The 22,155-nt window shown below is 54.8% G+C and overlaps 1 protein-coding gene and 1 long non-coding RNA gene across 4 annotated transcripts in view; one reads left to right on the top strand and one right to left on the bottom strand.

Annotated features, from left to right (window-relative positions):
• VAC14 (VAC14 component of PIKFYVE complex) overlaps positions 1–22,155 on the bottom strand; it is a 104,413-nt gene that overhangs the window by 11,658 nt on the left and 70,600 nt on the right. The gene's annotated exons all lie outside the window — the stretch shown is intronic.
• Positions 12,360–18,683, top strand: LOC139082212 (uncharacterized). The gene is made up of 2 exons (XR_011537988.1): positions 12,360–13,180; positions 17,000–18,683. It is a non-coding gene; the product is annotated as an uncharacterized lncRNA (long non-coding RNA).

The raw sequence follows: 22,155 nt of genomic DNA, 5'->3' as shown, positions 1-22,155 counted from the left end.
TCACTGAACTCGCACTGCACTCAGCGTTATCAGGGACTGGTCTCCTGTTTCCCTCGGAATACCAGCCACACCTTGGGGCCAGGCTGGAGAAGATTCTTCCCCGCCTCCAGCCCCGGAAAAAATCCCAGAGCATTTAGTGACAGAGAAGCCAAACCATGAAGTGCAAACAGTGGGCAGGCTGCCTCCAGCCCAGTGGCCGGAGCCAGCAAATGGGCAAGAAATCACCCTAGAAATGGAAACGAGGCTGTTGGGGGCTGGGGCTGGAGGGTGGTGGTGGTGGCGCCCTGCCATTGCCCAGGTGGCTCCCCTACTCACCTGGTGCAGGTGGGGGGTGGGCAAAGGCCCCTGAATCTGGTGCTCCCGACCAGCTGTGTGCCCAATGTCTCTATGCAACAATTTCTTCACCTCCTAATCAGGGGTAATACCTATCTCTACAATAGGGGCTACTCAGAGGGCAGCCGCCAAGTCTAGTGACAACTCGTGTAGGGTGCACAGTATATGGAGAACGGGACCCCCGTTGGTACCACCAGTGAGGATGACAGCCATGCCCAGGAAGCCTGGCCCTTGTGCAGAGCACAGACAGCCCTTCCTGCCCCTCTCCATCCTCTCATCCCTGGACGAGCCCCGTCTCCAAGGCCGTGGGATAGAAATGTTCCAGAAGGGCAGGCCCAGGAGGAAGGGGAACATTCTGACAAATGGTCACAAATGCCCGTCGCCTGCAGCTGCTGCCGTCTCCATGACAGAGGCCAACAGCTGAGACTGCTGCCAGGCAGTGCTCTCCAGGGACCACAGGCCAAAGGGATCTCCAGCAGCCGGAGCGCAGGGGGTGCTCTCACGTGAAGACGGCTGGGGAGGGTGCGAAGGAAAGGCAAAGGGGGTGGCAGCAAGGAGAGGCGGGAGCAAGGCCTCCTGGTGTCTCTAAACAGAGCTTCCAGAGCTTCGGAAGGCCAGGGATGGGAGCGTTCTGGAAACACTCTTCCCTGGCCACCAGTGACATTACCCTCTCCAGATATCCTCCTACCTCGCCACCAACTGCTCTGCCTCCTCTAGTGTTGACATAGCTCTTCCGCTTTCTCTAGTCTGCATCTCTTGGTAGGCCTGTCTGGTCCCAGGGATATTTTCAAAGCTACTTCTAGATCAGTGGCTCCCTCATGCACCTCCTGAACCCCATGAACTCCAGATGGCACCCCTACTTGCCGGGTGGACGGCACTGCTTGGCTGCCCAACAGACATTTCAAACTTGCCAGGGCCACCACACAACTCTTGGCTTACCCCCCAACTTGGGCCCCTCAGCCTTCCCCAGCTCAGAAAGTGGTCTCACTGTCCACCTGCCCACCTGGCTGCTCCAGCCCAAACCAAGACCAAGGAGTCATCCTTGATCCCCTGGGCTCCTGTGTGTGGTCCACTGCAAGTGGTGGGGTGGGGGGTGGGGGGGGGTGTTGCACGCAGCTCTGCTTTAGGGCACATCTTGCCTCCTTCTGGCCCTGTCTCAGCAACCCCCCCCCCAACCCCTGCTACCCTGGGGCAAGTGTTAGCGATTGCCTTCTAATGGTCTCCCTCCAAGCATCAAGCGGAGCAATCCTTAAAAGTGTTTTGAAAATGTTAATCGGAGCATGTCACTCCCCATCGGCTCCCTACTGGATCTAAATAAAATGCAGCTCCTCACCATGCCTCCCAGATTGCACACTTTCTCAATTCCCCTTCAACCTCAGCTCTTAGGATTCCTCCTTTACTTGTAACGTGCTGGCCTCTTGTGCTTTTCTTCTGTTCCTGAGCTCTGCCCTGGCCTGCCAGAATGTAAGCTGCAAAGGGCAGGGTCTTGTCTGTGAGCCTTGTGTCCCTCATACCAAGAAGAGGGCCCGGCACGTGGTAGCCACTCAAAGTCACTGTTGCGTGGAGGAGCCGTGCTTATCTCAATCAAGGTTTCACTGACCAGCCCAGAGACACTCCCGTGCCATGCTCCAGAACGTCCCCTTTGCTCACCCCAGGCAGGCCCTGCATGCTGTGCACACCCTGGTCTGCAGAGAGCAGTTGCCCTGATCTTACATTTTCACCCTTATCACCCAGGGTGACCCAGGAGGCCAGCTCAGCCCAGGAGACTCCTTGAGCAGTGCTGCCAGGACAGACTAAAGGATGGAAGGATCGGCAAAGACACATCGCACCAAAGAGGTCCCCCCGCACCCCCTTGAGCACTGCTCATTAAACCAAGACGAGAGGGGAGAGGAGAAGCCGGGGGCAGGGGGGCGGGGAGCAGGGAGGCACACGGGAACATGGCGCACCTGGCCTTCAGGCCCTCATGCTCTGGCTGTTTGCTGTCAGCCCTGCTGCAGCGTGTTTGCCTCCCCTGCCCTGGAGGCTGCTGGGCGGAACCTGGAGGGACGGTTCTGGGGCCCCCACCTGCGGGCCTAAGGCCGCAGTGCTCAGGGCTCCACTGCAGGGGCTCTGGCTCTGTGGCTGGGACAGGCAGGGAGGGAAGTCGAGGGAGGTTCCGCACCCTGCCTCATCGTATCCAGCCTTGCCTGTCCCATCCCAAGGTCACCCTAGGTTTGGGGAGAAGGAAAACACCTCCCAGAATGCTGGGTCAAAAAGCCTCCAAAAGGCAGCAATAATGAAGTATTAGCCAGCTGGCGGGAGTCCTTACCACACGCCGGGCACCATGCTGAGGGTGTTAGAGAGATCCATTTGGGATGGTGAGTGGTGATGGGAAAGAATAGCACCCACATCTGCAAGTGCTGATGCTCACCTGGGTCATGGCCCTGTCCTGGGCCTTTAAAGGGCAAGGGGAAGGCAAGCCTGGGTAGGTAGGCCAGGCCATAGTTTGGAGAGCTCTGAATACCTGAACAGGATGCCAGGTCCTCCTCTTTAGTCAAGAAGGCGGGGGTGGAAGGAAAGAAGGCCCACTCTTTACTTCAATCCTGAGTCCACGTCACGACCTGCACAGGTGGCTTCAGTGTCCCCAGGTTCCTCCTGCGGCATCTCGCCAAGTCTTCCCAACCCTGGGCAGAGGGTACACTATCACCCCCACATAGAGAGGACCCATACTGCCAGTCACACAGCTGACCAGGGGAGCAGGAAGGGAGGATCCACACCCAGAAGAGTCGACCTCTAGAACCTCTGTTGCTCCTTACCGCTCTGCCTCCTCGGTGCCCATCGTGAGCAGGCGCCGGGGGCGGTCCCCCCATGGGGGCCTGGCAGATGGCTGCCTCACAGGGCTGCTGCATCATCATTTCTCTGTTGAGCCCCAGCCCAGCGGGAGCTGCCTGCCTGGCTCTCAAGCATAGCATCGATAATGGAATACAGCTTGCAAGCATTAAACATTTGTCCGTATTTTTTAATACTCATATTAAGGTGCTATTCATCACGAGACAATGGCTTGGAAGATTCTTGGGGACAAGGCAAAGAAGTGGGGTGGGAGGGAACCTGGACAGGGTCTGGGAGGGCACATCCTGGAAGCCCACCTTAGGGCTGGAGGAGGACAGGGGTGCACCTGCATGTGCCTGGAGGTGGCCTGTAGTGTGTAACTGCGGGGCCTGTAGACTGCCTCCCCCTCCTCGAGCCTCCTGCTACGCGCATGGACGGCTGTTCCCCCTCCTCCAGGTCTGGGTTCACGCTGGGGAGGGGATGGTTCTTTCTGGTCCCTCTGTCTGATACTAGGAGCTCTTAGGAGAGCAACCTGCCTCTGGCCTGCTTTGAAGCCCCCGGGAGCCAAGAGAGGGACCGCACTTTCCCTAATGGACTGAGATGACACTGCCTTGTCTATAGGGATCCCTTCTTTGGGGCAGCCTCAAAAGGCCAAGGCCTACACTGGAACCAGGGGAAGGCACTCTGGAGCAGTGCCCACCTGCAAGTGGCCGCATCACACCTGTCAGGATGGTGTGAGCTTTGTGTTACTGTCCTTTCAACCACTAACACTGGCCAAGCATCCACATGTACCAGACTCTGGCCCTGCATGGCCACCAGCCTCAGTGCTGGCCCACGGTGGCAGGTGCTCTCCTGGGACCCCGTGTGGCACCCACCCACAGCCCCTGCTTCAGGTGACACGTGGGCCAGAGCACGTAGGAGGAGGAAGGTGTCAACTGGCTCTAGACTAGCAGTCACGCCCTGAGGCCACAGCTGCTGCCTGCCTCATGGGAGAAAGGCACAGGCTCCCAACAGGGAGCCTGATGCTATCCTTCACCCTGTCCCGGGTGTGGGAAAGGGGCCACAGGCTGCTTCTCCTCTAAGGACCCAGAGAGGCCACCAACTCCGGCAAGGTCAAGCCTTGGTTTGGAGGACAAGACCTGCGCAGTGGCTTTGAGCCACACCCTCCCCCTGGCTGTGTGCAAATAGGAGACAAGAGGCATTCCTGGCCTCTGAATTCCCAGGGTGCAAAATAGGGCCGCTTCTGCTGCCAGAGGCCTCTCTCCACCTGGCCAGCCTCCTGTTGCAGGGGTTCATCCTGTGGGCCTGGGCAGGGCACAAGGGCGAGGTCAGCGTGGAGAGGCACTCTTGGTGGTGGGGGTGGTGAGAAGCAGAATGTGAGCAGATCTTTTCAGGACAGACGCACTCCAGGGGCCTGGGGGAAGGCATGGCCTGGCACGGGGCGGGGGGTGGGGCGGGAGAGCCTGGAGGGTGGGGACAGCAGGGGGATGGGCTCCATCCCAGGGCTGGGCTAGTCGCAGGGGCTGCACACAGGATACACTCTCTGGAGGCCCAAGCATGGGTGCCCCTCCTGGGGAGGAAGCGTTCTGGCTCCCTGCCGTGCCGTGCTCTGGGGAATCTAGACTCTGCCATGTGACTTGGGGAAGATGTAGGACTTCTTCCCATGACCCCACTTCCCTCCGAAAACAGGACCAGCAAAGTTAGCACAGCCTCCCACCCTTGCTGTCAGCCGATCCTTCCCAGGTCCCTGGGCTATTTGCTGGGGACGTTCTTGCCAGCTCCGACACCAAGTAAGGGCATGCAGACACCCCCTCACCCCTGCTCCCAACTGTTCTGATACTGAGCCCAGAGCTGAGGGTTGGCTAGGAAGTGAGCTAATCTACACTTGCTGGGGCAGTGGGGGATGTTGCCCTCCTCTCCTCTCCCCCCTCCTTCCTCAGGATTGGCCTTTTAAAGAGTGACAAAAGGCAGAAGCAGATGATATGTCTGAGCCATGGCAGGGATGCCTGGGGTGAGCCTGCAGCCTGGAGGGCCCAGGAATGCCCCTATCCTAGTGGCCCCACAGTGCTGGTTTTAGGTCTGGCTGGTGGACACAGCTAGCCCACTGGTGAGTCAGCCCAAGGCTACTGGACAGGGATGTGGAAAGGGCACCAGATGGACTCAAGAGAAGTTTAAGGGGACATGGAGGCTGGAGGGATCGTTTCCTCCCAAGCCTTTCCTATTCTCGACTATCCCAAGCAATAAGCTGACCACACCAAAAGGATGGGCACCAGCAAAGGGCACGGAACAGCTGCTCTGGGGGGGAGACACTGGACTCCAAACTGCTTGAGTGGAAAGAGACACCAGTATTGAGAGATGGGTGTAAAAGCTGAGAGCACCCACCTCCCGCCCCCCGATTTCCCCCCATTGCTACTAATACAGTCCATTCCTGCTTCAACCCTCGCTCCCTCTCAGTGCTAACTGCCCCTCGACGAACAGAGAACTCAGTATTGGCCTCAGCTGCCAAGTTCGAGGCTGGGTGGGTGTGCCCCAGCTCTTCAATGCTCCCATCTCCCCTTCGATACATGGGATGAGTCCTTCCGGGGCCCATCTAGACCCCGAGAAATCGTGCCCTGTTAGTGCCACACGTGGGACAGGCAGTGTGGACGAGGGCTTCCCGGACACGGGAAGGTCTGCGGGCCATCTCCTTAAACTGCCCTAGACACTCACAGAAGCCCCCACCCATGCTGCCCCCACTGGGTCCTTCAGGCCTCTACTTCTGCACTCTCTGGCATCAGGACCACCTGGCAGCCTCTGTCTCCCACCTAGGCAGGTCCAGCTCCCCAGCCCCACTGGGCTGGGTGGAACCCCATTTGTGAGCTCAGCTCTTTGGTGGGTGGTCTGCACTGCAGGGAGGGCATGCACTGGGCAGTCCACTGTATGCTCTTCCTGGTCGCTGCCTGCCCTGGGGCAGAGAACATTGCTCAGTGGAGGCTCTGAAGGGCGACCAGGCAGGCGGTCCTGGTTCAAGCTCCTTCTCAGAGGCTGCAACTGGACGCTGCCTTTGAGGAAAGCTTAGGGCCAGGTGGACTCTCTGCAAGTGGCCTCAGGGCACCTCTTGTCCAGGCATTCTTGATGGCAGGGCCAAACCATTTCTGCCTCCTCTTCTGGGGTGCTCCCCTTCTCCCTCTAGCGTGGGCCTCCTTCTTTCATTTCCATCCCTAGCTGCTGGCTGCTCAAGTCCTGAGCAAGCCAATACTGTGCATGGAGGGACAGGCCCTCACTTCCTCTCTCCTTTGGCTGCAAGCTGGTGTCCACACCCCCTTAGTGGTCCAAGGTCAATGGGACACAGGCTTTTCTAGGAGACGCCTGGAGTCTCACAGCCATAACTCTGAAGTACAGCCTAATGTCAAGTATAGAAAACACAGGGGCCCAGAGCCATTCCCACCAGAAAAGTATGCTCCCGCCTTGTCCTTGCCAACAGCTGGGATCCTTTAGGGACTGAAAGGGAAAGCAGCTTTCGGGTCAGTGTAGCATTAGGACGGGGGAGGAAGGAGTGGCCTCCTATCTGAAGTTCAGAAAGCTCCAGAGGTTCACTGCCTCCTCCTCCTGCCTTCCCCCTTGCTCCTCTTCCCTTCCAGCTCTCTGCTTGCCAAGTATGAAAATTGTAAATCTGTTTTATTTATTTCAATCAATCCTCGGCAGTGTGCCCCTCAGGGCAGAGGCAGCCATGGTAACCCTGCCAACTCATGCCTTAAAAATGCATCGTGTTTAATGCAATGAGGTGTCTGATACACTTAAAAGTTTCTTGGATGTGGGCTGGGGGTGGGAGGAGGAGGCATGAGGACTTGTTTTTCTGGGTCTTGCTGGGAGCTGGTGGAAAGGGCCTGGAGGGAGGGGCGCGGTATGATGGGGAGAGGCAGAGGAAGAAGGGGGCTTTTTGTCCACCTAGCTCTCTGTCCCTCTGTTCAAGAGTGGCATGGCCAGACTCTGGGTGGCCAGAGACACTTGAGCTGGGCTCATCTGGAGACCTCCAGGGAAGGCTTCATTTGGGCGGGAGCAGCCAAGAAACCAAAGGGTCTCATGGAGGCAGCTGGGGCCTCAGCCCCCTGTGCTGAGGCTGCTCTTCTCTCCAGCTTTGGGGTTTGCACTAGGGACCAAGGTGAGAGTAGGGCAGAGTCAGGAGAGGTGACTCCCACTTCTTCCACTGCCCAGGGTGGTCAGGTGGCCCCTCCTGCCATGTGAAGGGCTCCACCTCCTTCTCAGGACAGAAGCCATCCTCTGCACGTGGCCTGACTGACCTGCCTGGCCTCATTTCCAGGTGCTGTTATCAAACTGGCCAAGCCCATCCCCCACTGTCCATTCACAGGCACCTCTCCAGTCCCCTTTGGGCCTTTGCTCCAGCTGCCCAGTCCCTGACTCCTGGGAGGGCCTTTCACCCCTGTTGCGAGTCCCCCATGATCTCCTTCCACCCTCCTGAGCTCTACCTCCTGACATTTACTTGCAGTGTCTCCTCTCTTGACCTAGGCTTCCAGAACAAGGCAGAATGTGTCTGAAACCCCTGGGCAACAGGGACACGGATACTTGTGGAACAGAAAATTAATCACAGGAGGGGCAACGTGGCGTGGATCACTGCAGTCGTGGAATTCAGTTTGGACATGGAACGCTCAGAGGCCTGGGTAGCTGGGGGGATGCTGACCCACACATCAGGGTTTTTGCAAAGTGTCTGGTTCTGGCTGAAGCACTTTCGGAACTTGCAGGGAAGGGCCTGTGAGGGCTCAGCTCAGCAGGGGTCTGACTTACAGACAAGGCCCACATTTGTGTCCCAGAAGAGCTGCTGCCCCTTCTATCCCACATGGAGATACTCCAGAATACAGCTGGATACATACAGGTCAGATGGCAGAGGCACAGCCCCTGCCATGGAGGCTCTGGGGATGCCACAAGATAAGCAGGGAAGACCCTGGGGAATCGGCTGAGGTGTGCTGGGCGTTGGAGGAAAAGGCAGTGTTGGGAGGACAAGGCTGGGGTGAGCAGACAGCGGGAAGGCGGTGTGAGCGGGGCACTGGAGGTCATCACTCCTCAGGCCTCAAACCCTCGGTAGGGAAGCCCACGGCTTCTGCATTTCATCTTTTGAACACTCAGAGCAAATGAAAACAAAGGAGGGGGCACTAGAGGAAATCCTGGTGTCTTCATGACCATCCACTCGAAGAAATGCCGAAACCCTCCGAGCCCTTGAGAACGGGCTCCTACCTTCTGGCAGAGACTGCCTTCAAGCCAAATCACCATTTCCTTCCCAGTAATGGCCACACAAAACAGACATTTGTGAGCGCTTCTCTACATTGGGCATGTCATGTATCCTGGATCCTTTTAACATGGACAGGTGTTACTCAGCCGTCCCCTTCTAACAGAGATGAGACTGAAGCACAGATGAGAGCCTTGCCAAGGTCCCTGTCTGGTTGGCCTGACCTGGCACTGGAGCTCTTAGCTGCTGCCTTGCCATACACCCAGTTCGCAGGTTCCAGGGCCCAGCTGGCACAGAGGCTCCGACATGCTTTTTCTGGAGGACAGATGGTTTGGGGGCACCTTGGCTACATATATCACTGGGCTTCTGATGGACCAGAGCCCGAGCTTCTCCAGAACCTTCCTGTGGCTCTGGGGCAGTTTATCTGCAAATCAGTTCCTTCTACCCCACCCTCACCCTGGGGCTACCTCTGTGGGTGGCAGGCACTGGCCACACCTGTCCACATCTGGCCAGGATAGTGCTGACCTGCACCCACACCCGGTTCTTTCCTGCTGGGGCAATGGATTGTCCCCAAGGGGACTGACAGGAGGCAGAGTCCAGGAGCTGTGCCCACAGCTCTGCAGCAAGGACCCACACTCAGACCCAGGGGGAGGGATCTATGGGGGTGACTCCATCAGCAGGTTCCCAGAAACTTCTGCTAGGAATGGCTGTTCCTGAGTGCAGGCCCCAGGCCAGCTGCTGTCTGAGGTCCAGGGGGAGGGGGATTCAGTACAGTGACTGCCTGTACTCTGAATCCAGGCTGACACCGCCAGGGAAACAGCATCCCTGAGCCCAGCATGCCTGGGAGTCCCTTGGGTTGACCATTAGAGAACCACGGATGGGACCTTTCTCTCCCTTTGAAGCCCTCTGAACTCCCATCTTTCAAGCAGGATTTCCTTGCAAGGATGTCCTCAGCCTCCCCAGTGGGGTGGGCCCTGCCTGTGCAGAGGCCACATGCTGCCCTAATGCCAAGACACAAACAGCCTGGCAAGCTGGTTTCTGGCCCCAGACCTGCCTGCCCATCCACGCCCCTGCCAACTTCCAGCCAGGCTCACGGAGGCCCTCAGAGATCCTGTGCTCATGAGACAGAGGGAGGAACTGAAGCCAAGGACTGGTCTGTGGCCACAGAGCCAGGGCCACAGCGGAGTCAAGTCCCTGACCCAGAATTCATGTTCCATCCTGCCAGACAGTCCTATGCTGTGTGTTACCTGCAGGACACAGACCTCTAGAGCCTCCCTGGCCCAGCCCCTCTCTCCACCTAACTGAGGACTCCGATTCCCTGCAGCTCAAATGCCCAGGGCAGCCCAGGGCATGGGACCCATGGCAAGGGTCCCTTGAGGTAGAGAGCCTGTCTTGGGACAGGTAAGGGAAAGGCATCCTAGCATCTCTTCATTTCCCCTTCAAACTAGTGGGGTGACCTTCTGAGAAATGAGGCAGGCAAGTGACAGAAGTGCCAGGAGCCCAGGGAACCTGGCCAGGGCCACTCTCATTCCTGGGAATGGACTGGGGATGCCCTTTGCCCCAACACTCCTCCTGTTACCAGTTGTGCTGTTCACATTTTCCTTTACTTCATCCCATCATTCCCAAACTAGTCCTTTGTTCCAGGCCAAGGGACTGCTCCCCGCCGCTGCTTATGTGACCACAAACATTTACAGACGGTGAGCATCTCCCTTCCACCTTAGTCAGCGTGGAGCCCAGACGCCGAGGCCCCAGCAGTCCCACAACTCTGCCCCTCTAACTCTGAAGCCACACGCCCACCTTGGGCCCACAGCCCAGTGTTCACGCAGTCACTACACCGAGGCCAGAATGTGTCCTTCCCCAAATTCTTCACTCCAGTGGGCTGTCCTCATGGTTGTGGGTCCCATGTGATCACAGTGATCCACTTCTACCTCCTATTCCTGTGGTGACTTTTCTCCAAAGTACTTAACGTGCCCTGAAGGGTTCCAACCAGGGGCTGCCATGGTGCTTTCTCGCGGCAGCCTCAGAGCTCTGCTCTTGGGCTCCATATGCACAGCTTCAGCTCCACACCTCTCAGCGGGGTGCCACCACCCCTTGTCCCATCACTGTCCTCGCCTACCTAGGATGTCGCACAATTACCCTCCAGAACCAGTAGGGCCCTCCAAGCCAGGAACAGCCCCTCGTCGAGAGACCCCTGAACCTGGCTGTTAGGTTCAAGTCACTTGGAGACTGTTTGGGACACCAAGACCACGCTCAGGCCCACTCCAGGAAGCCAGTGGTCTGTATTCTTAACAAGTTTCATTCATAGGACTAAGAACCGTTGACCCCAAACCACTACTGCTACAAGCCTGGTACTGCCACCCTTCCTGTGGAAACTGGAAGATGTTACCAGCTGTCCCACAGGATGCGTGCCTGCAGAACCCAGTTGCTTTCCTTCTCACATCAATACCCTCACCTCCCCAGAGCCGGGGTCTTGGTTTTCCCTAAGCTTCTGCCTGGCCTTTTACTATTTTCCTGCTGGTCTCTCCCTTAGCCTGCTGTGCACAGCCCCGACTTGCTCTGTTCAAACAGAAGGAAAAGGAGATCAACTCTCAGGCCAGACCTGTGCCTGCCCAGGACTCTTTCCTGCCACCCTCACCTCAGGCCGTGGCTCTTCTGGCAGCTGCATGCCTGGCTCGTCTCCCCAGCCTGGGATGCTCTGGGGGAGGAAGCTCAGCTCGCCAGCCGCTGCCTCTGGCATATGCCATCCTGCCTTTCTGACTACATTTGGCTTCCACAGAAGATAATAGTCTGTGATTGGGGAGCCAGAACAATGAGTGTCTTTCTGGTTTTCCAATCTTCAGGCTGGGGGGTTTTATGAAATTTTATGAACTGAAATTGTCTTCTGTAGCTCTTTATACGTGCCCACCTAAAGGGCATGGAGATAAACGCCAGAAATCAGAACGGGGAGAGAAACACCCACTGCTGGTAACAAAGAACAAATATCAGAGCAGCCTCTCTGCTGACTCTCCTGGAAAATGGTAAAAAGATCATAGTGGAGGGGCCACAGCAGATGTGGTCAGATAGACTGCGTGGAGGGGACGCCTTCAAGGTCTTCGTGGCCAAATGGAAGGGGGGTTTCTCTTAATTGTACCCTCCTCCACCACCTGCCAAGAGGCCAAAAAAATTTTTTCTTTTAATCTGTTGCCAATGTTTTGTTTTTTTCCCTTCTTCTCCCCAAAGCCCCCCCGGCACACAGTTGTATATTCTAGCTGTGAGTGCCTCTGGTTGTGCTATGTGGGATGCAGCCTCAGCATGGCCTGATGAGCCGTGCCATGTCTGCGCCCGGGACCTGAACTGGCGAAACCTTGGGTTGCTGAAGTGGAGCGCACGAACTTAATCACTCGGCCACAGGGCCGGCCCCCAAAATTCCTCTTGTCATCAGTCATTTTCAGGGAATTTTAAGATGCATGAAATGGGTTTTTTTTATCAGAATGTTCCTTTCTAGCCCAGGAAATCTTCCCCGGATTAAATGCACGAGAATGAGAAAGGGCTCCAGAAGTGAGGCATCCGTGGAAGTCCCTCTGGGGAAAGTGTCCTGCAAGCGTCCGAGGAGTCCCAGGTCTCAGATACAGAGGAGTCCCCCACCACCCCCAGCAGAACTGTGCCAGACAAGGGACCTTCTGGGGAACACCCACCCTGCAGGCCCACAGCATCACGCCACCGCCCATGGAGCAGAGCACCACATGCAGAGAAATGGGTGATGGAAGTTAACTCTGATGTGGTGGCCTTGATAAGGGAGAGTGACCCTGAGCCATTGAGCTCTGGCCTAGAGATTAGAGTGCAGAGTCTAAACGATTTCAGGATCCTGAGGGAGCTGCGCTCTGCTGAATGACGCGTGAGGGAGGGAAAACAAGGCCAGCTGCGGAACAATCCGAGTCTAGAATCCTCTGCTGGAAAACCACAACCACAACCCAAACCAAACGGAGCTGTATATTTATAAATGCAAAGACAAAGTTTTGGAGAGAAATACACGAAACTGAAAACAGAGGCTACTTCTGGGGGAGGCAAAGGCGGTGAAGGATCTTTCACACTTCATGCTATATTCTTCTGCATTATTTCCATTTTTATCTTACGTGGTTTAAATTTTTTAACAACACACAAGAAGGTATTTAGAATTCCGTGCATTTTGGGATGGTCTTGGACTCCCTGAGGAAGATCTCAGAGGCAGCACAGGGGAGCAGGGCTCTGGGAAGGTGGCGCCTCCCCGGCTAGGGTCAATGCTCCAGGCAGAGATGGCAGGGCTTCCCTCTCCAGGGCGGTGGCTGCTGCAGATTTGCAGATTCAACAATGGAAACATGCATTTTACAAATGAGAGGACCAACAGCCAGGAAATGATATTTTTAGTACTGTGGCTCTTTGCTTCAAAGGCGTAGGTTTCATCTAAAAGCAGGCACACCTCCTACCAAGTCTGCCTGTTCGCAAGGAGCGATTAGCATAATACAGGCAGGAGAAAAGGCCGGCTCTGCTCTGAGGCAGGAGTGCCTGACTACAGGGGAGGCCTTCTCCTGAAACAGAATCCCAAGGAGAAGGGGCGCGTCTCCTCAACGGAGGTGAAGCCCCTGCCTTTAGCGAGAGCGGGACGGCTGTCTCACACCAACAGCACGGGCAGCACGGGGGCGAGGCAGCCGTTCACGGGGAGCTGAGTCTACAGACGAACACCGCTGTGCACAGGAAGGCTGCCCTTCTGGGCTCTGGAAATCACTTTCGCCTCATGCAACTTCCTTTTTCCAATTTAAGTCCAGAGGGTCTCGGGCTGCCTCTTCAGATGCCCTTTCTGAGGTAAGGATGGAGCCAAGTCAGGGCTGAGGAAGAGGGATGGACTCGCAGCAGGAGGACTTAGATGATGCAATCTCAGGGAGAGGGCCTCCTTGGAGGCTGTGCCAGGGCTCCGGGCCCTCGAGAGGAGGCACAGCTATGGGTGAGAGGCGCTGTGGCTGGTGGCACCCTCCACCCCACCTCATCACGCCTGTCCAGGCCTGTCCATCCTGCTTTCCTTTCTCCAAGCCTGCCCCCCGGTCCACCTCTCCTGTCACCGTGCTGGCCTGTGGGCATTTATTTGATGGCTCTCTTTTCTCCCCTAGAAACCCCTAGCTGGCTTGGGAAGACGTGAAGAGAGACTTTAGCTTTCCTCCCAACACCACAGAAATGAAATGAAAGCTGCGATCTTCCAAGAGCTATAATTACAGATACTCATCTGGGGAGCTGAGCAGGGGACGATGATAACACCGGGCAGCTGCTCTGTTGCACCACGCCCAGAGCCCCCTCCTGGGGGAGTGTGACCTTGGGCTGCAGCAGTGGGGCTCTGGGCAGGAAGTGGCAGTCCTGTAGCTATTTCAGGCATCACTGGCAAGACTGGGAACAGAGGGACTGGAGGGGGCGGAGAAATGAAGGAGCAGCCGTTTCTCTGTGGCCCCCTCCCCTTGGAGTCCCCACAGCAGTAAGATCACAGGTCTTCCTGCGGAGGGTCAGGGGGCTGGGAAACACTCACAGACGGGGTGCACAGCTGAAGATCTGAGAAACCAATTACTGTGCTCCTGGGGGATCAGGAGAAGCAGAAAGAATTGGACTGGGGCAGCTGCTCAGGCTTCAAGGGCAGGAAGGAAGTGAGGTAACTCCAGGAACCTGCCAACTGTTAGGGCCAGGGGCTACCGACAGAGGTGGGCGGAGGTCTCCTTCAGGAAAGGGGCTCAAAGGAGGCAGGGGCTTAGCTCACGTGGGAGGAAGGAAAAAGCTGACTCTTCTCTGCAGAAAAGATCTGATAAGGCAAGTTGGTGGAATTCACAGGCTCCCAGAATTAACTGGCGGAAGGCAGCATCCCCTAAAGAGCCAAACAAGTGGGGGCAGGGATGTCTGGGGTGTTGAGAAGGTTTTAAACTTACTCCAGATTATCTGCTCAAGCTTTCAGTCCCAGCGGCACTGAACCTTCTAGAATGATGTAGTAGCCAGGCCCCTTGGCAAGCAAGCTTCTTGAGCTACTTGTTAACTAGCCTTCGTTTTATGAGGCTAACAGGTGGGAGAGGGAATGTAGGGCCACAGCCATTACAGACAATGGCTGGGTGTCCCCCTAGCCCGTGAACCCTGGGCCCCACTTCCCTTTCATTCACTGCAAGTTCTGGGAGCACGGCAGGGCGCTGGGCTCTGGGGGCCAGCCACCCCAGGCATGGCCTCACCCAGACCCGCAGTCCTTCCTTGGCTGGGGAAGGAAGGGACTCAGTGCCACCCCAAAGATTCCAGGGTGGCCAGTCAGCGTTTTCTCCTCTCAGGGACTTGTGCATGTCCACAGAAGGTGGAGGGAGTTTTCTGAACCTGTTCTGGACCTTCAGTGGCTCACTGGGTACCTCAGGGCTGCTCGTGAGGCAGCCAGGGGCCTGCCCCTGGGGTGCCCAGGCACTGGCCTCTGGGCTTCTGAGCCAACTGCACTACATTCGAAACACCTCCTCCCCACCCCTACTCCCACCCAGTTCCTATTTGTCTTTCACGGCTCAGGTAGACAGCATCTCTTTCCGGAAGCTCTCCCATACCCCTCCATTGGGGTTGGGCATTCCCCCACCCCATCTGCTCCCACAGAGCACCATGGCTGCTTGTGTTTGTGGCTATCCTTCAGAGGGCAGGGACTAGCTCTGCCTGCTGTGGTGTCCCTGCCGATGGGCACTGGAACAGGTCTGCTCACTGACAAATGGCATTTCCAGGCCCTTCCTAGGCCAGTACAGCAGCAGCCCCTCAGGGGAGGGGGCGGGGGAGACTCTTATCTGTCCTCGCTGGGGAGGGGCCAAGCGCTTGCTCTCGGCAGTTCCATTTTCCACTCAGAGACAAGGACTCTAGCTTGACAGCTGTGGCCTAATTTCCAGGGCTATACCCTGGGTCCTTATTTTCACCCACTTGGTATTTTTCATTCCTGAAGCACGGGGGATGGAGAGGGATTGGGGGTGGGGGAGGTGTGGACAAATGGAAGAGATGAGTGCCGTGGGGCTGGAGGAGTCAGGCATCCTGGGGAGGGAATGTGCCAAGAGGGAAAGGGGAGAAGGGCCAAATGGATATATATTTTTTTAATTTTAAAAAGGAAAAAAAACCTCCCAAATCCTACCCCCTTAATTTTCCCCAGTAAGCATTTTCAACAAGGTCACAAACGCACTGGCTCTATAGATTTTTGGCTCCAAACCACATTTCAGGCGGCCTTTAAAAGCCAGTTCTTGGCGTAGCTTCAGCTGAGCCTGAGGAGAGGGGAAACTAGGGCACTTTTATGCTCTGAGAAAACATCAGATCCAGGTCACAGTTTCCTGGCTCCGCTGAAGCTGTGGGGCACCCCATTCTCACTGCCCTGAACCCAAGGACCCCTCCACCCCCGTTGTTCACTCCAGAGCACAAATCACAACACTGGGGCACACATTTCTTAGTTACTTGTCGCCTGTCTGCCTATGTCACTAGACCACCACAGTGGTGAAGGCAGGGACTGGCTCTCAGTCCTGTGTGTGACCAGGGCTGGTGCAGGCCCTGGCACACTGCAGGTGCTCCAGGAAGAGTCACAGAACGGACCTGTGGGGAGCGAACCTTTGACCCTTGCCCCCACAAGTGGGTTAGCCCAAGCTCTTCTCTACCTCCTACAATGCTCCTGTCACCCCTGAATGCCCCATCTGCAAATGTCGCGGCTGGCCCAGGGCTGCCTAGCCCAGACTGCAGCATGAAGGCAAATATTCACAGTAAATAGTCGCTGGGAAAAGCCCCCGACTCCACCCCCGACGATGCAGCAGACAACTTCTAGTTTATGGGGAGGTGCAGTGCTGCAAACGGAAGGAAGCCAGAGAGACGGGGTGAGCTGGAGGCCTAACTCCTTGGATGCCGTCCCACTCCCCACTCGCCCCCAAGGTGGTCTGTGGGAAGGCTGGTCACACTCGCAGCTCCACCCTCCCCCTGCCCACCTTTCTGGATGGATGGAGGCTTTGGCTGCTGGGAGAGTGGAGAAGTGTCACTCCTTCTGCTGCCACCACGTGGGCCTTCGCTGGGGCCTGCTTCACACCCTCTTCAGTCAGCATTTGAATCTAGACCATGGAGTGGACACTGGTTGGGTCTGCCTCCCCAGCATCCATGGCCTGGGATTCTGGTTCCAGAACTGTGACTTCCCATGAACAACTCCTTCTGTGTCTGAAGCTGGGCACACAAGCCCGCACAGGCATTCTCTGGCCACAGTGACGGGTCCAATGAGACTCAAGCCCAAGACTGCTGCTGAAGGCTGGGGTGCTAAGGGACAGGAGTGAGCCAAGAGCTGCTGGTGGCCATCTTGCCACTGGGCGGACAGCCTACCCGGGATAGGGCTGAAAGAGGAGGAAGAAGAGCCGGCCATGGAGGCCAGAGGTGAGACTGAGTCCTGAGGACACGAGGAGGGCTCTAGTTGTGGACTTCCAGTTTTCAATGAGCCAATCCTTGTCCCTGACTGCACGCTACCTTTATTTTTTTCAACATAAGGGTGAGAACTGGTTTTCTGTCATGTGCAATCAAGAGTTCTGACTGGGCAGCTCTGAACAGGGTGGGGTCCAGTCAGGGGCAGAGGAAGGGATAAGCCTGGGGTCAAGTGTTAGTTTGCTCAATGGTTTTCTCTCTTAGTCTTCCCTAGGGCACACGAGAAAGTGACAGTCAACCTTAGGACATCCACTTTCCAGGAGGAGCCTGAGGGGGTGGCAGTGTACTGCATCAGAGGAAGCAAGGGGCTGGAAAGGCGCGAAGAGGTGCCAGGCCCAGCTCTGCGACCACCGACCCAGCCACCCACCTCCCGGGCTTTCCCTCCTTCACAGGCGCAGAGAGGCTGGATGCTACTTATCACAATTACCGTCCCAGTTGCTACTGGTACTGACTGCACCGTTACCAGGGGCCAGACACTCTTGTAAGCATTTTCTTGTTATGTCATGTCATCCTCCTGAGGATCAGTAGGAGATGGTGATGATCACCATCTTCATTTTCCACGTAAGAAAACTGTGCTCAAGAGAGCAGCCTCTTTCCTCTGGAGAGCTGTTGCTCCCTACTCCATATGGGGGTCTGTTAGGGCTGCCGCTCACAGAACCCTGCCACTACCACTCCAACCTCGGCGGACACATGACCCTGCATGAGCCAATCAGAGCTTCCCTGGGAGCATAACTTGCAGGGACATGATGGCCATGTGATCTGGTGGCCATGCCTTTGCTGCTTGAAGGGACCAAAATAGCAAGGCTGATCTCAGACAAGAGCCAAGAAGCGAGACGGTGCCACAGGGAAACACCGAGTTCCTGGGTCTTGCTCCCTCCATCTTGGTCTGGCTCCCTAGGCTAGTCAAGCCTCCTTGCTCAGTTTGGTGCCTTTGATCTGGGTTCCCACCTCCTGCCACTCAGGGTGCTGACCAACACAGTTAGATCAGCAGTTCCTAACTCCAGGCTGCAGAGCACTGCGGGCCCAGCTGCAAGAGAAGCCCCTGGGTTTCAGTGGGGTGGGGGAATGGAGGGTGGCTAGGAATCTTTGCTTTTACAAAACACAAGCAGGCTGGACTAGGTGGCCTCCAAGACTCCGTCCAGAGCTAAGAAATAATACGTCTGGGTTTTAAGTGGATTGTACTCAGTGTTCAGTTCACTAAGAACACTTAAGAAACAGCAACCAGAAGCAGGCAGCTTTATGGGTAGTTCTTAGGAGCTCCTAATGCCCTGAAAAAGCACCACAAAACAAAAAGTGCTAACTGTGAAGAAAAACTGATCACCTGGACTACATTAGAGATAAAGACCTTCTATTCATCAAGAGACACTAGTAAGGGAGCCATAAGGCATGCCACAGAATAGGAGCAGATAATTACAGTCTGTACATCTGAGAGAGACTCAAATCAAGAATATATAAAGAACTTCCACAGGCCAATAAGAAAAGCGCCGAAAACCCAATGGGGAAATGACTCCAACAGGTTCATCACAAAAGAGGATATCCAAAAGGCCAACTAGCAATGAGAGGTTCTCAACTTCAAAGCAGAGACTGATAATAGCAAGCGTTGAGGAGGATGTGAGCAACTGGAGCTCTCACACACTGCTGATGGGAGTGGAAATTGGAGCAGCCACTTCGGACAATATCTACTAACGCTAAACATACACATGGTCTCTGATGCAGCAATTCCTAGGTGTATATCTAAGAGAAATGTACGCATATGGTATTTCACCAAAAGACATGTGAAAGGATATTAATAGCAGCATTATTCCTAATAGTGCCAAAACGAAAATAATCCAAATGCCCATCAATAGCAGAATGAGTAAATAAATCACAGTATCTTCATACCATGGAATACTCTGCAGAAATGTGAACTACTGCTACATCTAACACAAATGAATCTCATAAACATGAGGGGGATCAAAAGAACCCAGACTTTGTAAAAGAGCACAAACTGTACGATTCCATTTACACAAAGTTCAAAACTGGGTAAAACAAACTATGGTGTTAGAAGTCAGGACAGTGGCTACTTTGGGGAGGAGGATGGGGTAGCAACTGGGAGAACACATGAAAGGGACCTTGGATGCGGGACATGCTCTAGTGTCATGCACCAAATAATGACATTTCAGTCAACAACAGACTGCATATATGATGGTGGTCCCATAAGATTAATTCCATCTAGCCTTGCTGTGTAGTAGGCTATACCATCCAGGTTTGTGTAAGTACACTCTATGATGTTCGCACAATGACGAAATCACCTCATGATGCATTTCTCAGAACACATCCTCATTGTTAAGCAACGCACGACTGCACTTCTTGATCTGAATGCCCATTACATGAATGTAGACAATTAGTGAAAATTAACTGAGCTGTAGTACATTTATGATTTGTGTACTTTTAAATAGTATGTTGTTCTTTGACGGAAAATTTACATTAAAAAGGCCATCACAGGCATCGAGGGATGGAGGGAGGTAAGGCAGCCACACTGCCCTGATCAGGTGAAGGCAAGAAGACAGATCTGGGACACTGAAGCAAAAAGTGTTCTGTGGTTAAGAAAGGGAGAGGGTGGCTGGCCTGGTGGTATGGTGGTTAAGTTCGTGTGCTCTGCTGTGGCAGCCCAGGATTTGCTGGTTCAGATCTCGGGCAGACCTACACACCGCTCATCAAGCCATGCTGTGGTGGTGTCCCACATACAAAAAAATAGAGGAAGAATAGGCACAGATGTTAGCCCAGGGCCAATCCTCCTCACAATAAAAAAAAAAAAAAAAAGAGAGAGAGAGGGCTTTGCTAAAGAGATGGCAAAATAGAGCTGAAAACAAGTCAGAACTTCCGGAGCTATAGCAGAGCTTCTGAGACATGTTCTCTGAAGCAATGTGAAGGGCCGGGAGCCCTCAAGTCTGCACGACTGTTCTTCCTTCACAAGGAAGAGACTGGATATGCAGATGGCAGGTCTGGGGCAGAGGGCCCATCCACAGCCATGAGTTTACTGATGACAAGGCTGAGGGTGAAATGGAGACATCAGCACCATTATAAGGCTAAAGAAGCAGCTCTCTGGGGGAGCAAAGCAAGGAGGCTCAGGTGGCCCCCACGTTGTGGAAACTGGTCACGTGACGGCAGCATGTGCCGGAGGTGGTGCATGTGGCACCCTTTCTGAGGAAATGGAGAAAGACATGCAAAACTTAGCACTTAGGAAAGCAGCTTCCGAAAGAAGACAGTGAGAGGCAAGGCTTGAAACAGACAGCACAGGATGCTCAACAGAGGACTAGAGGAAAATGAGAGAGGACTTTGCAGTGCCCTTGAAAGGCATCTCAGCTCAGCTTCAGAGAGACGGGCTAAGGTGAATGATGGGAACAACTGTGATAAACCAGAAGGAAAAACAAATAATCTGAGAGGAAGGAGGGGGTGAGACATGTCCTCTTGAGCAAGAGTCAAAATGGAGATTTAGACCAAAAAAGACATTCATTGTCCAAATGCCAGGCAGTTCCAATGAGATTATGTCATCTAAATATAGACAGGAAGTAGGCCAGGATAATGGACGGGCAGGAGTCTGGAGGCTGGGGGCCCAGAAGGAAGACCGGGGAGGACACGCAGATTTACTCAGTGTTTCACTGAGGTGACAGCCAGCAGGATGATAACCCTGGGAGACGATGAGGAGGAGGAGGTCACATCAGGGCAGGTCTTGGTGGGGATTTTCTGAGGGTTAATGACCCTGGGTGGAAGGGAGATGGCATGAGAGAGCACAGCTTCTTTCCAATGAGGGCTGAGGGAAAGCAAAGTCCAGACTGGAAATTGGGTATTTTCCCAAATGGCCTCCACCACCCAGTCTGGAAGACAACAAAGAACCTCAGTCCTGGGGTCTCTGGATGGCCACACAGCACCCCCATGGAGCATGTCCCAAGACTTGGGGTCACGGAGTTGGGAGCAAATGTTCTGGTGCTACAGGGGCATTAAAAGATATGACGACAGCAACAGACCCAGAGCCCACACGCTCCTGGGAGCTGAAGCTGCAAACTTTTAAAGAAAGTTCCATTATCCACTACGTATCCCAAGAGCCTCTTTGGTGGACCATGGCAACCCAGGTTATAAGGCAGACTTCCCGTGGACTGCTTGCTCCGTTTTTTTTTTTTTTTTAAAGATTTTATTTTTCCTTTTTCTCCCCAAAGCCCCCCGTTACATAGCTGTATATTTTTAGTTGTGGGTTCCTCTAGTTGTGGCACGTGGGATGCCACCTCAGCATGGCCTGATGAGCGGTGCCATGTCCGCACCCAGGATCTGAACCGGCGAAACCCTGGGCCGCAGCAGGGGAGCACGCATACTTAACCACTCGGCCACGGGGCTGGCCTGTTTGCTCCTTCTTAAGGGCTTGTGCTTGCTGTCTAAGGCTGGATTCAGCGCCAAGGTTCCCCCCAGGCCAGGCTCCTTCAAGGCAGGAACTCCCCTTCTGTGTGGAAGGGGCAGCTGGTCTGCACAGTTCACAAACGGTATGTGACAGGAAACCTTTTGAGCATTTTTCTGAAGATGGGCGGAGGGTGTGTGTGTGTGTCTGTGGATCTTTGTGGCTACCTGCTAAAGGAAACCACTCGTGGGGAGAGAGGGGAGAACCACACAGGGGCCTCCAAGGGCAGCTGAGGAAACCTAAGCTGAAGTGATATCAGGATAACAAAGAGCTTCCTGAGGAACGCGTTCTCCAATGGATGAACAGGATACACCCTGTAACTGCTGTTCTAGAAGGAGTTTAAGAACACTTTTACAACTAAGGACACTCATCTGTCTGTCCTGGCTCAGATGCAGCCCTACCCCAAGGAGGCAGGAGGATGGAAATAACTTCTAGGGGCTTCCAAACCTGCTGCTGTTTTGTTAAGATGCTACATTATGATACCCATCAGCTACTTGCTAATTAACCAAGCTGTCTGACTTACCAAGGTCAAAACTTTGTTAGTTTCCTGGCATCCTTAGGTAAAGTATAAACAGATCCAGAGAGTACTGCAGATCCCACCCGGAAACAACCTCTCAAGCTCAGAAAGAAATTCATTAACAAGTTCTCAGTCCTGGCAACAGTTCCTGACAATCGCCCCCAAGCCCTGCTGGCTGCCTGAGCCATCGGTTGGGGAACCGATGCTTCTCGGGTGTGTAGACTACAAAGAAAGCGCTTTTAATCAGAGGCTGGAAAGGGCCCCAGCAGGAGCCAGCACCCATGTGATGAGGAGTCCAAAAGGCATGCCTGTGCAGTGGGCATGGAATGCTTCCTGAGTCCTTACCCCCACCAGAGGGGTTTCTAGACACTGGGGCCAATGGCTGGCTCTGTGGGAGGAGGGCTGCTTGGGTCA

This window comes from Equus przewalskii, chromosome 3, assembly GCF_037783145.1.
Source record: "Equus przewalskii isolate Varuska chromosome 3, EquPr2, whole genome shotgun sequence".
Classification (NCBI taxonomy): domain Eukaryota; kingdom Metazoa; phylum Chordata; class Mammalia; order Perissodactyla; family Equidae; genus Equus; species Equus przewalskii.
Note: the sequence above shows the minus strand (reverse complement) of the source record. Positions and strands in the feature narration are given on the sequence as shown.